Source organism: Dryobates pubescens, chromosome 6 (assembly GCF_014839835.1).
Source record: "Dryobates pubescens isolate bDryPub1 chromosome 6, bDryPub1.pri, whole genome shotgun sequence".
NCBI lineage: Eukaryota > Metazoa > Chordata > Aves > Piciformes > Picidae > Dryobates > Dryobates pubescens.
The window spans coordinates 16,346,330-16,363,350 of NC_071617.1; the positions used below are offsets into that span (position 1 = coordinate 16,346,330).

Below are 17,021 nucleotides of genomic sequence, written 5' to 3' on the forward strand. Positions count from 1 at the left end.
AGAACAAGAGCGCACAGTGTCAGGCTGCATCAGGGGAGGTTTAGGCTGGAGGTTAGGAGGAAGTTTTACACAGAGAGAGTGATTGCCCATTGGAATGGGCTGCCTGAGGAGGTGGTGGGGTCACCGTCGCTGGGGGTGTTCAGGGCAAGGCTTGACAGGATGCTTGGTTGCATGGTTTAGTTGATTGGGTAGAGTTGGATGATAGGTTGGACATGATGATCTCGAAGGTCTCTTCCAACCTGGTTTATTCTATTCTATTCTATTCTACATGTAAGAACTTTAGGTGTCATTCACCATTCTTCTTGCTAGTCACATGTTTTTCTCCAAAAGCAATGTGGCACCAGCAGTCAGTATTTGTCCTGCGGTTTCCACCTTCCTGTGGGCTAGAATACTCATCAACTAACATATTCCAGGTTGAAAACAATAGAAGACCAGAAGATGTATACAGTGATGCAATTTCAAACATGATGTAGATAACAAGCTGTGTAAACATACAGAATGCAGAACTGCCTTTGTAGTCTGTTTACCTTTAGGGCTTGCAGTTCCGGGTTTGTTGCCTAATTTTTAAAAGACCATGCTCAAATCAGAATTTAAAAGTATGTATATTTCAATTAATTGCAAATATTTTCTCTATTTTTTTCTATTATAATTAAAGTAGAGCAGTTCAATTGTCTTTCATTCTGCTTCTTTCTCATCTAGCACTGCCATATCACTCTAAAAATTCCCTTTCCATATGATGCTGGTCTGTTTGAGAAAACAATGTATTAGTGGACACTGTGAAAATCACTCAATAAACCTTACATGTCCGTCTTACATGTGATGCTACTCTGAGCATGACCACAAAAAGGCACTGTCTGTATCCAAAAGACCTGCTGTAGGTGTGTATGCAGGAGTGCATGTATGTCTGCATCCAACGTACAGAGCACCACAAGATGTGTTCATTAATGTGTTAGATGTGATAGCTGCAGGCTGCCCTATTTACACCTGCAGGGAGGGGGTTATTGAATACATGAAGGCTACCATTAATCACGGCATAGAAACAATGCACCAGAAACTGGAGACTCATATCTAATTTGCACATAATAGAACTAACTGAAATCCCACCTTAGACAACAAAACTTCAATAGTTTTCTAGTGACCACATACTCCAATGGGCCTGGATATTCTGACTTTGTTGAAGATGGGTGTGAGACACACAGGCCACCAAGCATTTTGCCCAGAGCACTTTCTTTCAGGCTTTCCTAGGTCCTTGAATACCCACACGTGAGATGCCACCCCAGGTGATGTGATAGGGATGGGTGACGAGTGTGGGCATCCCACAGTGGATGTGCAGCACCTCAGGGAAGCACACGGTCCCAGTAAGAACTGCAGCTTGTGCTGTCCCTTCTCCTGCTCTTTGCCCTGGCCATGATCCTGAGCCCTGGCTGGCCATCATCTTGGGGCAGTTGGGTCACTGCAGCAGGAGAGGGTATCTGCCCCACAAAGGTTTACAAATGTCCTTGCAGAAGAGCATGCTAGAGGATGTGGACAGGAAAATCTCAAACATGGCACACTAGAGTTACAGATCAGTGCCTGTGGCCTGACTGTACTGGCACTGAAGCCAACAATAAACTTCCCTCTGCTTCCAGCAAGTGCAACAGCTGCCCACAGTGCCCCATACACACAGCCAAGCCTGTCCACTGTAGGGTGGGTAATGCACAACACTTCCACTGCTAGCAGAATGCAGATGTGAGCCGGTGGAAATGGGGTGCTAAAAGCTGAAGGGTAAAGCAGGCCTGGAAACAGTTAGCAATCAAAGGCATATGCTTACTTTTTTACCCCCCCCTGTAATGTTTGCTATCAGCAACAAAAACAAACAGCAAATGATAATGTGTTACTGACCACAATGTCAACAGTAGTATATGCAGACATCTGAGTATATAAAATAACATATGCTGTGGCTCCAGCCCCTGATGCTTTATCACATCAATATACAGCTTTCTAGGAAATAATCTGGATGTGGAGCCAGAAAACACTTCTGAACCTTTGAACAGACATGACCCAACATGGTTTTAATCTGTCGGTGAAACCTTGGCACGGCTGGGCTCAAAGACAAAGTCTGGTTTTAGCAGGTCCAGTATTTCACTTGCTAGTTTTACAACTGGCCTGAGTAAAGTTCCAGTCAAAAACAAAGCAAAGCAAAGCAATAAAGAATTCATAGCTTCTTATTCTCCCATCCTTCAGCAAGACCTAGAGTTTGTAGCATCCTCTCCCTGATGTAGCATGGATACCTTCCAGCTCCCAAGCAGGTCACCTTGGGCTCTCACAGGCCTGACTGGTTTTAGTGACACTGGCTACATTTGCACAGAGTAATTTTTAATTAACATGCACTGAGAACTGGTTTATCTAATCTGCAACCCAAAGACAAGGGTCTTCATTCTCATTTACACTAAATCTCTTTAGCACCCCAGGCAGGAGCAGAGGCAACTTTCATGAAAAGAGAATGAAGCCATAAGTGAAAGATATTATTTATGGAACAAAACCACACTGCTGCTGCTCCAGCTCACAGATAGTATTTAAACTGAAATGAAATCCATGAAGAACACTAGATTTCATTTTCCCTAATTTCTTTTTTAGCTCTTAACTGATGGGAACCAGTGCTTCCCTCTCACTGTGGTAACCTCATTGTCTTCAGCAGTGTTCCTCAAAGAATATTTCAGCTTCTGATCCAAGTGTGAAAGACTTCCCCTGATTTCAGTAAAGGCTGGATCAGTTTCTTAGTGTTTAAGAAGCTTAATCATTTCTTACAACTAGAAAAAATATCCAGAGCAAGATCTGGTTAAGGACAGTAAGATTCTGTCTAGGCAGTACTGCTGTATATCCTTGCTACCCTACCATCTTATAGCAGCACTAGCACCAGCAAACAGAACGTGGTATGAGGGAACAGTCAACCTGCAGAGTCTCTAACAACATCTGATAATGCATGTGTCATCAAACAGGATTTTACTGCCTATTTAAAGCTCCCAGAGGCATTGTTGTGATACTAAAACCAGGAACTTTTAATTTGTGTTTATCGCCACATTAGTAATAATTTGTGCAGTCCTTGGTTCTTCAGCAGCAACAGCACGAGTGTGCCTTCAACGACTTTCCACCAAAGACAGACAGCAATGCAACACCACTGCTGAGCACTTGCAAGTAGTTGGTCATATCTGGTCATGACTCTATTAATCTGCTGCAGTTTACCAACCATAGAGGCTAAAATTAAACAAGCACATGAGAAAGGAAATGGGAGTCTTGCTACTTCAAAGACTTTTTTTTCAGTTTGAACTTTGTCTCTTGGACGCTCAGGGATTAGCTTTTTACACAGGACCTGGAAACAAACAGGCAGAAGTGCTCTGATGCTGTCTCTTACACCATCTGCTTTTGAAAGACTGCTAGCTTCTCCACTGGGAACGCCCATAATCATTTTGCAACTGTAAAACTACACCTTCAGCGGTGAAGCAAAGATGTAGCAGCAGGCATTGGCATCCTCTGACCAATAAAGACTAAATCACTTCATGGGTCAACAAGAAGGACTTTGTTTGTTATTACTTTTTATCTATCTGTTACACCAACACTGTAAGGTCAGTTTGGGACAGGAGGGTGATAGGAAGATTCCTGTGCACATTGCTGGGTGAATGAAAAAAAATAAAAATCAGAAATCTCCTATGTATTTTAATCACAAAATAAAGTTTAAGGAAAGCAACTGAATAGTATTTATTTTACTACTAATTATTCAAATGCTCTGAAATAGCACGGTAAATGGGTGAAATTGCCTCGAGGGTACAAAGGGCAAATAAAGCCATACCCGTGTTACTCCTTAACTGGCTCTCAGCAGATAGTGTTCCAGCACATACTGTACCTTACATGTTTGGGAATTTACCTTAAGCCTCAGTTTGACCAGGACTGTGAGAATGCCTGGAGCCGTCGAAATAGCTGTGAGGTTCCAGGATTGCACAGCATAATTCGTACCAAAGAACCTTGCAACATAGGTAGTAAAAGGTGCACACTTCTGCAGCATACCACTCAAGAGCTTGAATTCATGGCTGGTAACTCAGAGTAGCTATGCACAACTCTCTCACTTCTCAGTAAGTTCAAATCCCCCTTTATAGATTTTGTCTTACTAAATACAACCAATTGATCATTCAAGCTTCTATACTGTAGTATGCAGAGATTGTGAACCCAGTCTGCATGGATTTTCTAATGCTCTCTTCTCCCCCTTTCCCCTTTCCAAACACAGGAATTTTGAAGAACTCTGTGAATTACAGTCTGTAATGGGAGAAGCAAGAAGTCTAAAATTTGTTTGATTGCAGCTATGATGCATTAAGCTCCAGGCATCAATCTCAATCTCAGTACTTGTTCTCTGAATGGGCAATATTGTACAGCTATCACTCTCTAAACAAAGCACAATTTATTATACACACAACTCGACAGTTACATCAGCTAAGGCTAGAACGAAAAATGTCTTCCTGCTTGAGGAAGGTAAAAGTAATGCCATACATTAAATTGACTTTGTATGATCAATGGCAGAACACAATCATCTAAGAAATGATGTTCATGTCCTGATCAAATGCAATCACGCTGTATGCAATTGAATTTGGGGGTGGGGGGGAAGGAAGAAAATTATTCCCATTACTTTACTGGTGTTCTTAATGTGTTCACACAAATCATCTGTGAATAGATGAATTAAAATACTTACAGTGCCTCTGCCTTTGCCCTCTTAATTCCAGGTCACTCTGGCAGCTCTCAATACTGAAGAAATATGTTTTCTTACAAGCAGCTTGATTAAATTAATGTATCAAATCCTGAACTGCCTTGAGTGTTAAAAGGGTATTATTTATTGTTTAGATCAAATGTCTCTATGCTGTAAACATCTGTGTCTTCATTACTAAACCAGAAAGACATCTGAAGCAAAATTTCTTTCTATGCTTTTTTTTTTGGTTCTCAGAATTTTCTAACAAGGAGTATGAAGCCCATTTAAATTTCATTTATTGGCAGCTTCTCTTCATTTTGGTATCCTGGTTGCTAAAACCATGTTGCAGATCTGGATGCAAAGAGCACCAAGAAATCTTTGTAAAATTTTAATTTGTTGAAATTTGTACATGCATGAGTGTATATCATAGTATCAGTATCAGTCAGGGTTGGAAGGGACCACAAGGATCATCTTGTTCCAACCCCCCTGCCATGGGCAGGGACACCCCACACTAGATCAGGCTGGCCAGAGCCTCATCCAGCCTGGTCTTAAACACCTCCAGGGACGGGGCCTCAACCACCTCCCTGGACAACCCATTCCAGGGCTTCACCACTCTCATGGTGAAGAACTTCCTCCTCACATCCAGCCTGAGTCTCCCCACCTCCAGCTTCATTCCATTCCCCCTAGTCCTATCACTACCTGATATCCTGAGAAGTCCCTCCCCAGCCTTCTTGTAGGCCCCCTTCAGATTCTGGAAGGCCACAATTAGGTCACCTCTGAGCCTTCTCTTCTCCAGACTGAACAGCCCCAACTCCTTCAGTCTGTCCTCATGTGTGCATACAGTCTGTCCTCATGTGTACATATATGTGTGCATATGCATAAATATATGTGTGTGTGTATATGCAGATGTGCATACATATACATATGGTATAAATAAAAATAACCGTATTTAGTAACACAGATGTGTGTTAGACAAGATGGTTTTATTGTCTCTCAGACTCTGCAGAAAGTTAACAATCAGAGCAAAATTTGCCTAAAAGATGTATCATGCCAAATGACTTTTGGACCATCACCTATAAACTTCATTTGTTTACTTTACAGACAGGTGATTCCTTTATTAAAACCAAGCACAATAATTTCTTCCTTGGATCCTCCCTACATTATATCGTCTATCCCCAGAGCCCAGTCAGCTCAGGATCTTATTTTGCTGCCACCACTGGAACTATGATTTTGGGTTACTTTTTTTCCATTTCAGCCAGGAGCTAAATTAGCAAGAGCACATTCCCCTAAGTATAGGTCCATAACCTCACTGCAAATAACAGTTTAGACACTGCCAGCTGAGATCAGTGCCCTTGCTAACCAGGCCTGATGATTTTAGACAATGGTCACGCTGACAATTGACACAGTGTCCATATACACACATTGCTCAACCCATTTGCCTAACCTGCTGTTGCCAAGAGGAGAGGGCTGTTTGTGCAGGCAGCTGGCAGCAAGATGGGAGTACATCTGGTGATCCTCTGAGAGTGGGCAGAGAAGGTGAAAACACCAAGTCTGAGCTGAGCCCAAGATAGGATTCCAGCTCATGCTCTATGCAATCCAAACAGGCTTCAGCAAAATCAGCACAAGGAACTTCCTACACCAAATGCCTTGGCTTTCCTTCCATCTCTGAATGACATCCTTGCATAAGGAAAAACAATACAGCCAGGCACACAATGAAGAAATTGAGGCAGAACCACTCACTGCCACCAAGGACACAGGCTGCAGTGTGGTGAGTGTCCTATCTGCCCATGACAATCACTTAAGATGTCAAAATTATCTCTGTCTCCATGGAAAGACCATCACAAGTTCAAGTCTGTGGTAGAGTCATGGCAGCCAGTGCTAGACAACTTCAGTGGGAGATGAAAGATAACTTTCTGACTACCAGTCAGATGTGCAGGACTCCAGAAGGGTAGTGTGATGCTTGACAACAACAGAAGTTTGTGAGCCAGGAAAATAATCCAATTACTTAGGGTCTGCTTACAAGAGTTTTGGTTCTTGTTACCTGCAAAGTTTAAGCCAATGTTCTCTATAAAATAAAACTAAGACCTCAGTAAGACTGGTGTTCAGTCAAAGCACAGACTTCATTCAAGGCACTCTGGATTTATACCAGATAAACTGAGACACTGTGCTCCTGGTTGCAAAGACAGCTCGTACAGCACAAGATATCCTGCTGTCATTTCAGGTAGGCAGCACCATCACTGGCAGCTGATAATTTGTATCAAAAATTTGAATGGGCCACTAAAATACCTCTGACCACTCTTTATTCACAATTCTGCTGGATGCTGAATTCTTGTAAGGAAGTTGCCTCTAGAAGGGGACTATTTAAAATGTCCTCCTTCCCAGTACTTCCACAGTGGTCCTCCAGGTCTACAGATAGACAGGCGAAAGGCAGCAGTGCAGCCTTTGGTCTTCCTCAGTGAGGCAAGATCCCTCAGCACTGATGTCACTCTGCTTTTGGTGTGTGCTAAGTCAGCCAGTAATTTCTTGCAAGCGTGGGCCCTATCCATACATGGCAGGCTGGAGGAGGAATGACCTCAAACTCTGCTTCTAATCCAGGGGGTGTTGCCAAAGCACAGTGTTTGAGTTTGATGCATGAAGTGCAGAGATATTTTCAGCTCCTGAATCACACTTTTGGCTCAACAGCCAGATTGAGCTTCTCCTTAGTTTTGTTAGTAGTTTTTCACCTGCTGCAACACCATTGACTCTCAGAAAAACAATCTGGTATTTTAAAGAAACAAACAAACAAACAAACAAATGGTCATAAGTATGAAGTTGGTTTGTTTTTTTTTTAGATCACTTTTAATAACTTTTATTTTCTTTCCTTTGTGGAGGACTGGAGTTAAACAAATTACTAACAGATCAGTGGTGCATCACAAATGTCTAGTTTCTTTACTTCATGTTCTAAATATATTCTATTAAATGCTGCCAGTGAATGTTTTCTAATGATTTTGGTGTCCAACACAAGAATAAAACAGTCTGAAAAATACGGCAGAGCAACAGCAAGCAGTTAGGCCAGACACAGCTATAGGAGAGCTTTAAACTATGTATTCTTCCTACAGATAAAGCAAAAATATTTTGCTATACTTTTCCCATGAAACCATATCGACCTGACCACAGTTCACAACCATAATTTGAAACTGGCAATAATAAGAAAGCAAAACTTCATTTTACAATACAAAGACAGTAAGTTTTAACTGCCATATCCTGCCATTTATACCTGCATCACCTCTCTGTCATTTCAGTCTGAGTCTGCTCTCTCTGAATTCAGTGGGAAAGCTCCGGCAGACAAAATATGCAACCTCAGTTACAGATAAACAAGTCATTCAAGTATACTTCATTCCATCTCTAATCTGTAAAGCCTCAAGACAGAAGTGAATAGATAGCACACATCTTTCTGAACAAGGAGTTTTCACATACTGAGGACTGTGCACAAAACTTCCCTTGGTTTCCTTTAGAGCGCATCATGAAGAAGGTAGAATTCAGCTGTTAATCAAACTGTCACTTAAGCATGGAAAGTACTTGTTTTTTAACTCATCTATAGACTGGTTAAGCAAAACCAAGTATTTTAAAAAGCCATGGGACATATGCTTGGAGTGGGCACAGACATACATAACATTCTACACATGGATTGCAGGGAACCACAGAAGGGGAAAGAGGTAACACAGAAAAGATAATGCAAGAAGCTACCATAGGGAATGCTGTACTGCCAGAATTTCTGAGCCTTTTCATGGAGTCAGCTGGGAGCTTTCTTATCCACTGGAAGAAGAGTGGAAAATCATAGGCATTTCAATTCCTCCATTTCTTTCCTTCCCATGGAAATGAGGAAAGAATAGGGAGAATGAAGATGCTGTTTTGATAAGGAATGTGGCACTTTCCTTGAATGCACTGAAGTAACTGGGCAGCCTCTAAAGTAATCTGAAACCTTTTCTTTCCCTTTAAAATTCCTTTAGTCCTTGCAAACAATATTAATTTAACAGAGACAACTTGCAGGCAAGCATGGATCCCCAGGAGCACTCCTTGACTGTAGACAAGTGAGAAAAGAAAAGCCTGTTGCAAACAGCAAGGCAGTAACAGGTCCCAGGGAATTTATACTCAGCCGCAGGTCACACAGCTCGCCTACCTGAGGGAGCCTTTGCATTTCGTCTCAGAGATCAAGAATCAATTACAAATGCTGTGGGGCTACCCTAAATTATGCTCAGCTGCTCGAGGCTGCTTCCTCCCAAGGCTGAGAAAGGAAGTGCTGAGGGCCAGGCTCTACCTGTTCTCCAGCTCCTTCAGGCTGCTGGAGACAGACGGTGTGGGGTCAGCTCTCCAATTTGTTCTCTGAGATTACAATCTGTCCCTGCCCTAAAGGCACCGAGAGCTGTAGAATATAAATGTTTGCAGAAATTAAACAACTCCAGCAAAATACACATTAGGCAAACATCTCTTCTCTTCCCAGATGACATAACACGGAACACCAAGCACAAACAAAAAAACGACCAAACAAAGCACGAAGGCATTGTGGGAAAAAAAAATCATTTAGTGAAGAGCTTCTCTGCTGTCCTTACAGCCATTAGGACAGTGATAATGCTGAAATGGCTGGCCAGCCCTGAAAATTGGATAAACTGAGACACAGAAGAGGCAATTGAAAGCAAGGAGACAGACAGCAAAAATAAGTGAGACAACAGATGGAAAGCAGAAATGTAATGTCTAAACTGCAGCTGTAATTCTGCTAGTAAAAAACACATTGAGGCATAGTTCAACTTGCTTTCCTATTTAAAAGAGAGCAAGAGTTTTCTTTTGCAAAATCTCAACTTGTTAGCAAAATTAGAATAGAATAGAATAGAATAGAATAGAATAGAATAGAATAGAATAGACCAGACCAGACCAGACCAGACCAGACCAGACCAGACCAGACCAGACCAGGTTGGAAGAGACCCTCAAGATCATCGCGTCCAACCCATCAACCAATCCAACACCACCTAAACAACTAACCCATGGCACCAAGCACCCCATCAAGTCTCCTCCTGAACACCTCCAGTGATGGCGACTCCACCATCTCCCCGGGCAGCCCATTCCAATGGGCAACCACTCTCTCTGTATAGAACTTCTTCCTAACATCCAGCCTAAACCTCCCCTGGTGCAGCCTGAGACTGTGAATTGCCATGGGTTCTCCCCAGATAGCTAGTGCGATAGGAAAATTATTTCTCTCCGTATCTAGGAATGAAACAACACTTATAAGAAAGGTCAAAATTCCGACACTCTCTAGTGTCCTAGTTTTCCTAGTACTGTTAAGGATGGAGAGGGGGGTCACATCATTAAAATCTATACCCACAAGTGCAAGAGTTGTGTTTTAGATGCTGGTGACCAGGGGTCAGTCACAGGAATTGTGAAGAGCTCTCCCCTGGCAGTGCAGCTTCCTTAGCCTTTCTCCTTTACTAGCACGGCTGTTACAATTAGGCAGGGAAAGGGAAGCTATTGTTCTAGCAACACTTTTATACACTAATTTGGCCGTTTTTCTAGCAGGGTTTTAGTATAGTTTTGATAACACACTAGTACAGGAAAGGAGGATTTCTACATTGGCCAAAAAAACAGTTGTGGCAAGACTACCTATTTTTAACACAGTTTATTCCTAGCACTATTTCAGACACAGCATTTTCTCTCCCATCTGTTGACACAGTTGTTTTGTTGCTTTAAAGACACAGTTGTCTGTCTCTTGGGGAAGAGAGAAAAAAAAAAAGGAGGAAAAAAAAACCCAACAACAAACCAACACCTACTTCCAATAGTCACAGAGAAAAACAGGAGACTGAAACCCAGGCAAACAGTGATCTGGTTAAAAGATAATGCTGGCAAAGCCTTACGACTGAAATATAGAGCAATTCTTCAGATGCCTCTTAAAATTTCCATCAGGTTTTGGCCTCTCTGGTATTTTGAATGCTAGTGTAGATTTTTAAAATTCAAATCTGGCATGCTCAACAACTAACAAAGGTGATTTATTGATCTATGAAGTCGGACTGCAACCCTGTCATGGGACCAACATACCAGTCTGCTCAGGAGAAATGCTGCCACAGAAGCACAGAGCAAGATGAAAACACTTTCTTTAATACAGGAAGGAAAATGTAATGAGAGCATCAAGGGGGAAGAAAAAAACATACTCCAAAGTCTGATAAAAATTAAACTGGTATAACAGGACGAAACATTAAGCAATCCTTCTGACATCTGGGATGCCAGGCTGTTTTCTCTGATTTTTGGTGATAATTTTCTTCCTCATTGACCACTGGAGTTCATGGTTATGCTCTCCCAGGAAATCTGAAAACCTTATCTCCTCTCAAAGGCATTTCAGACAGCTTGACAGTTTGTAGGTGGAAGCAAATAGAACCAAAGCATGGCTGAGGTAGGACCTCTGCAGTTCACTTACATAACCTCGGTTCTTGTAGGACAGCTATTTGCTGGGAAAGTTGCAATATGAAAACCTGATATATTACAGGTCAAGAGTCCAACACAAAGCAGACTCATCTGTATTGGGTTTTAATTTCTTTTTACACTGAGAGGTGCCTAGGGACCTGAAGAGTTGACAGAAAGATAAATCATGCATGGCAAACTGGAACAGAAGAGAAGGCTGTATCCAGAATAGGATAGCCTTGCTGGTGCAGCTGCCCTAGCAAACTGTAGTGACAGTGTGTTCCCAGTACAGCCTTTGTCCTTACCAGCAAAATCACATTATTTGCTGGCACAGCTTTTTTCCTGGAGTCCCTCTTCCCTCATCCAGCAATCAAAAAGTGTTTCAGTATAAGTAAAGATTTGTCCAAACTCTATCCACAGTGAAAGCTTTTGTGTCAGTCAGTGAGGGATCAAGTCAAGAAATCAAATCAAAGATCTTTATGCCTTTGGCCAAGACAGCTATGAAAGCAAACATAGGTGTGTTCTTACTTTGATTAGAGAGAGAAGTCTTTTACCAAGACTTGACTATCAGCTTCTTTCACTAATGAGAATCTTACTTTCTCTCTCTGGCTTTTACAGAAATGCTGAGATAAAATGTCTTACCATGTGTGCCCTAATCAGAAAGGTTAACAGTATTTCCACAAGCAAAAGAAGTCTCTAGCACACCCAAGACTGACCCCATCTGGTGCTACACCACCATTTTGGAGAAGAAATCTCATCCACCCAGCCCTGCCCATGGCAGCAAAGCTCAGCCCAGGCTAAGCACCCTTCTCCAGAGCTGCAGGAAGCAGGGGGAAGACGGTAGGCTTGGTGCTAGTGCATTCTGCAGGCGTAGGCTTCCCCCTGGTTGGAGAAGGGAGGACCATGATGTACAGTGACAAGGAAAAAAAATAAGCCAAACCCAGTGCCTGAGACTAATTGGGCAGCTTTAATAAACAGACAAACAAATAAATAAATAAATAAGGTGATAAAAATCACAGCAAATTTAAGAAGTATTATAAAAGGGATTTGTGGATTTGCTTCCAGCTGTGTGAAAAGATAATTTCCAGGTGTGCTATATGGTATTATCTATTGGTCACAATCACCCAAGTGATTCAGTATTTTAACCCTGTTGTCTATGATTTTCATAAGAGAATGGTCAGTGACCTTAACATACCTGTGAGGAAATCAAGCTCAGATGGCAGCATGTTCAGACATAGTTTTTAGCATGTTAAATGGGCTCACCTGCCTTTGGGTTTGCAATACCTAGAACTTGGGTCCTTGGCCACCTAGTATTATCTAATGTCTTTACAAGGCATGTAGTCCATGTTTCTGGAAGGTTGGACATAATCCAGGCTACTATGGTTTCCATGGACAGGAAGCTTGGGATTAAAATGGCAGGAGGCTGAAAAGAAAATTGAGGACCTGGAAATAACAACTGATGGTCCTGACGCAATCACCGCTGAGAACACTGCAGTAATCAACAGTCTGGAGAATAATCTCAAATAAAAGGCTAGGTTTTGGAGGACAGTGGAATGGTCCTGCAAGTACAGGTACAAGATAGGTTTCTGGTACAATTTTTAATATGATTTTCCATCAGATCTCCACATCATCATGTAGAGAAACACACAATACAAAAGCTCAAGCTATCCACTCTTCCCCATCATGTCTCATTTAAGGGATAACTGCTGCTGGCTAAGACCTATGACAGAAGTCCTCTTCTTCCTGTAGTTGTGGAAGCTGAGGGTGTTCCTGTCCCCACTTGCTCCTGGCTGGCTGAAGGTTCATGTTTCCTACCTCAGTCAGTGTGATACCTCCACTGACCTTCAGCAAAAGCCACCCCAGACAGCTCTGCTTGGAGTAAGGAACAGAGCACTTCCACAGCATTTTCAACAAGAAGAGTAGTGAAGTAGGAATTTCCAGCTAGTCATGATCATCCATGGGTGGAGTGTCATCTTCAACCTTTGCAGCCCTTTGCTGTACACTATCTGAGATACACAGCATAGACGAAGAGTTATAGAAGAGGCAGGATGGAAAGTTTCGATTTCTCTATCGCTATGGTTCCAGCTGAAGAAATAATCTTACCAGCTACCCTACAGAACTTAAAAGCCAGAACTAACAATTATCCATGATGCAATACTTGACAGAGACTCATTACTTTAGGGCAGACACACAGGTTTTATACTGCATTTTCAGGACTCATAGATGTTGCTGTGGGCAATGTACCACCCTGATTATTGTTTTGTGATGGCCAAGAATATGAAGTCAGAATAAAACCTCTGAAACTGTGTACTAAACCAATCTCTTTCTAAATTACCTTTACTTACTATGTCCAGAAAGGTCACTAAAAAGAAATGTATTTTAAGAACATTATTGATCTTTGAAACACAAATGGCAATGCAGGTGAACAGAGCCTCCACCAAATTTATTCATATCTGTGTCCAAAAATCAGCCATCAGCACACACAGATGCCCTGCCACTAAATGACAGAAATGTGTTCCTGACTTAGAGACTGGCAGGGATTAGCTAAACCTTGTTTCTGAAAGTGTTTCCTATTAACATGCAGTACATTCAAGGCCTGGTTGTTCCAGGAACCAGACAAATGGAAAAACTGGTCCTAAGCCTCCTTTTCCCTCTCTGCTGTGTTCAGCAGAGCTTTAGTGCAGCTGCAAGCAAAAGACTGAAGACAGCAAGGTGGCAGTTTCAAAGAGACTTGTCCCCTTAAAAACCTCAAGGCTTGATTCTGTGTTAAGGCTTCTGCTCAAAAATTAGTAAAGGCAGGAAACTGGTGAGAGCCACACTGACTGTAGAAAGTCAAACTGGAAAAGCTGCAAAGGGGCTGAGAAAGTGCAAAAGATTTAAAAACATTTTCAGATAAGACAGTCAACATGCTAGGCAGCAAAAATGTTCCTGCCAGGGAAATATATCTGTTAAGAAACTGTGAAGAAATCAAGTTAAAGGCTTCTCATGAGTAACAAAAGGTAAACCAAACAATAGTGATCATTCAGAACCTTATTCATCTTGAGGAAGTTACAACAGATATAAACATACTCAGTCAATTATAACCCAAACCATTATCCTGCTGTTCCAGAATCTTTGTGACCCCCAGAAACTGCTTAAATGATAAAAGAGCAAGCACTGAAAGAAAACAAACTGGGTTTCTGTCAGGATTGCCTCTCAGGAGACAAAACAATCAGGAGACACCAGGAGAAGGCTCACTATACCTGAGTTACCTAGCATGCCCTTAGGATACAGTAAAGCACCTCTCACCAGTTCTCTAAGGATTGCTTACTAATACACCACTCTTACAGTAATTTAAAGAGGATAAGTAAGTGGAGTCAGAATTACCTTTGCTGGAGCTACTCCTTTTCTTTCATTCTGACAAGTCAAAGAAGTCCTTAACTTGAACTGCAGATCCAAGTGTCAGCACCTATGTTCTCATGTTTTAATATCATTTTATTACAAGTAGTCCTGGCAATGAACAACAAAGTCCCCGGTGGGTTTGCAGATCATCACAGCAACATGACTTAGAAAGCTTGATCCATGTACCACAAAAGTCAATGGAACTTGGATTGAGCCCAAAGAGAAATGATTTTCCCTGCTATGAGTGGTTAGCAACACAATATGCTTTTTCTATTGATAAAAGTGAATCTTTTCACATGCACTGGTTTTATTTACTTAAGAACAGAGCCTGCTTTTGAACAATATAATGTCATGACAGATAATTACCTGGAAAAGAGAAAACATGTTCTACGGCCTGGGATCAATCAAAAAATCCACTGACTACAGTAACTGTTGAGTAAGAATATCACACTATTACCTAAAGGTATGCACATACATACATACAGGCACACATACATGCATCAGCTTGCAGGTCTGTAGGCCCTCTAAACCCTTCCCTGGGAACTGACACTCTGGCAAACACTTGTACAAGGAGAGATATCATTCATGCGGTCACAGGGACACAGAGTGTATCTCACCTCCTGTGTAATGCTCTTCTCTGAAAACTTATTCATTTCCCATCTTTAAAATATGCAGACATGTCTGTGAGTAAAAAGTTTTATTCTAAGAAAGAATCATAGAGTCAGTCAGGGTTGGAAGGGACCGCAAGGATCATCTAGTTCCAACCCCCCTGCCATGGGCAGGGACACCTCGCACTAGATCAAGCTGGCCAGAGCTTTAAGTTTAGTCTAAATATTTGTAAGATATTTCAACACAGATTTCAAGAGATTATTCACAAACACTATTGAGTTTATATAATAATTAGATGGCATTTTACATCTACTATAAAATGCAAAGTAATATTAGTAATACTTCTAGCCCCCAGCAAAGGGCTTTTTTGTCAATAGGGCTGTAATACTTTGCACACAAATGGGAAGAACAAGTCAATCTGACAGAATTTACCTGAAGAGAAAAATTACAAAAGCATTTGGGTTGGAAACCACGTCTAAATCAGTCACCCTAGATCATCTACAACAGACACTTATCTAGTCTAGCCATGATTAACTCCACACCCTCCCATGGCAGATTGCTCCACTGACCTAAATGTTGTGTAGTAGTAACCCTTTTCCAATATCGAACTCTCTAGCAAAGTATTCCCTGCTGCAGCCTAACCATTTTTTTTCTTCACCCTGTTTTCTTCTATAATATGTGAAAATACCTTGTCCTGTTCTTTCCAGATCTTTTACTGAATACATATATTCAGTTAAATCTCTGACTTACATTTTATCCAGACTCAATGTACCTAGATTTCTTATCTCAAATATTCTTTCAACTTGACTTTGGCCTTTTCCATCTTCCTGAAGAGTCCTGTGAATTGAGGTTACCTTTTGGCTCTTGATTTTGTGGGCCAAAGAGGATTTGAAATGTTTGCACCAAGTCTAGTTAGGAATTTATTTTATGAGGCTTGAAGTTACAAATATGTCATTGCACATCTCCCTGCTTTATAATGGCATTTGTTCTTTCAAATTTAATATTGTTCTCTCAAGAAACACCTTGAGAATAGAATAGAATAGAATAGAATAGAATAGAATAGAATAGAATAGAATAGAATAGACCACATACAAGATCAATACATACACTAATGAGAGAGCTGGAATTTAATACTACTGCTCTTCAGAATGTGCTCTGTAATTCCAGGGAACTTCCACCCAAACCTAAACAAGGAGCAGTAGCTCCTTGTATAAATGTATGCTACCTCCGTTAGGTGTTGCTAGGAGTGAAATCACATCAGCATCAAATTATCTGAGCATTTACACAGCGCATCTGAAGGCTGCAAGGGCACACTGAGTTCTAGTAGCAGGAACTTGAAAGCTGTATCTGATAAGCTTGGTTGGGCTGCAGTCATGGCAAGGGCTCCATATATGTTGATTTTTAAGTAACACCCTTCACCTTATAGATATTAATGACTGTGATACCCCTGTGCTCCAAACAGAGGAGGTCCAGGAGCACAGGAGAAGCTTGAGACCTACTCATGCTTACAGAGAGTCTTTGGCTGAGCTGCCTGGACTCACACACTGTATGTGCAGGCATGTTCTACCAAACACCTACTTGTCCTGACTGTGCTGGTGCCTAACACAGACCCATCTGAGTTATTTCTAAGCAACAGATAAAGGTAGACTCACATGGTCAAGTTCTCCATCCACATCAAAGCATCTGTGCCAGGTTGAATATTTGAGAATTTGTGAATATTTCCATGGTTGTGGATTTAAAGTACAATATTGATTCAGTATATCATTGCATCACAATTATAATGTACATGCACTGAAATAGAATCTAGAAGTTCAAATAAGTGATTTGCCAAGTGATAAAACAAGTTAATTTTCCCAGTGAATATATATGCCTCAAGAAAGTTATAAAGACAGGGTTC

The 17,021-nt window shown here is 41.4% G+C and overlaps 1 protein-coding gene across 4 annotated transcripts in view; it reads right to left on the reverse strand.

Annotated features, from left to right (window-relative positions):
• The window catches only part of HIVEP2 (HIVEP zinc finger 2), a 151,084-nt gene that overhangs the window by 58,178 nt on the left and 75,885 nt on the right, over positions 1-17,021 (reverse strand). The gene's annotated exons all lie outside the window — the stretch shown is intronic.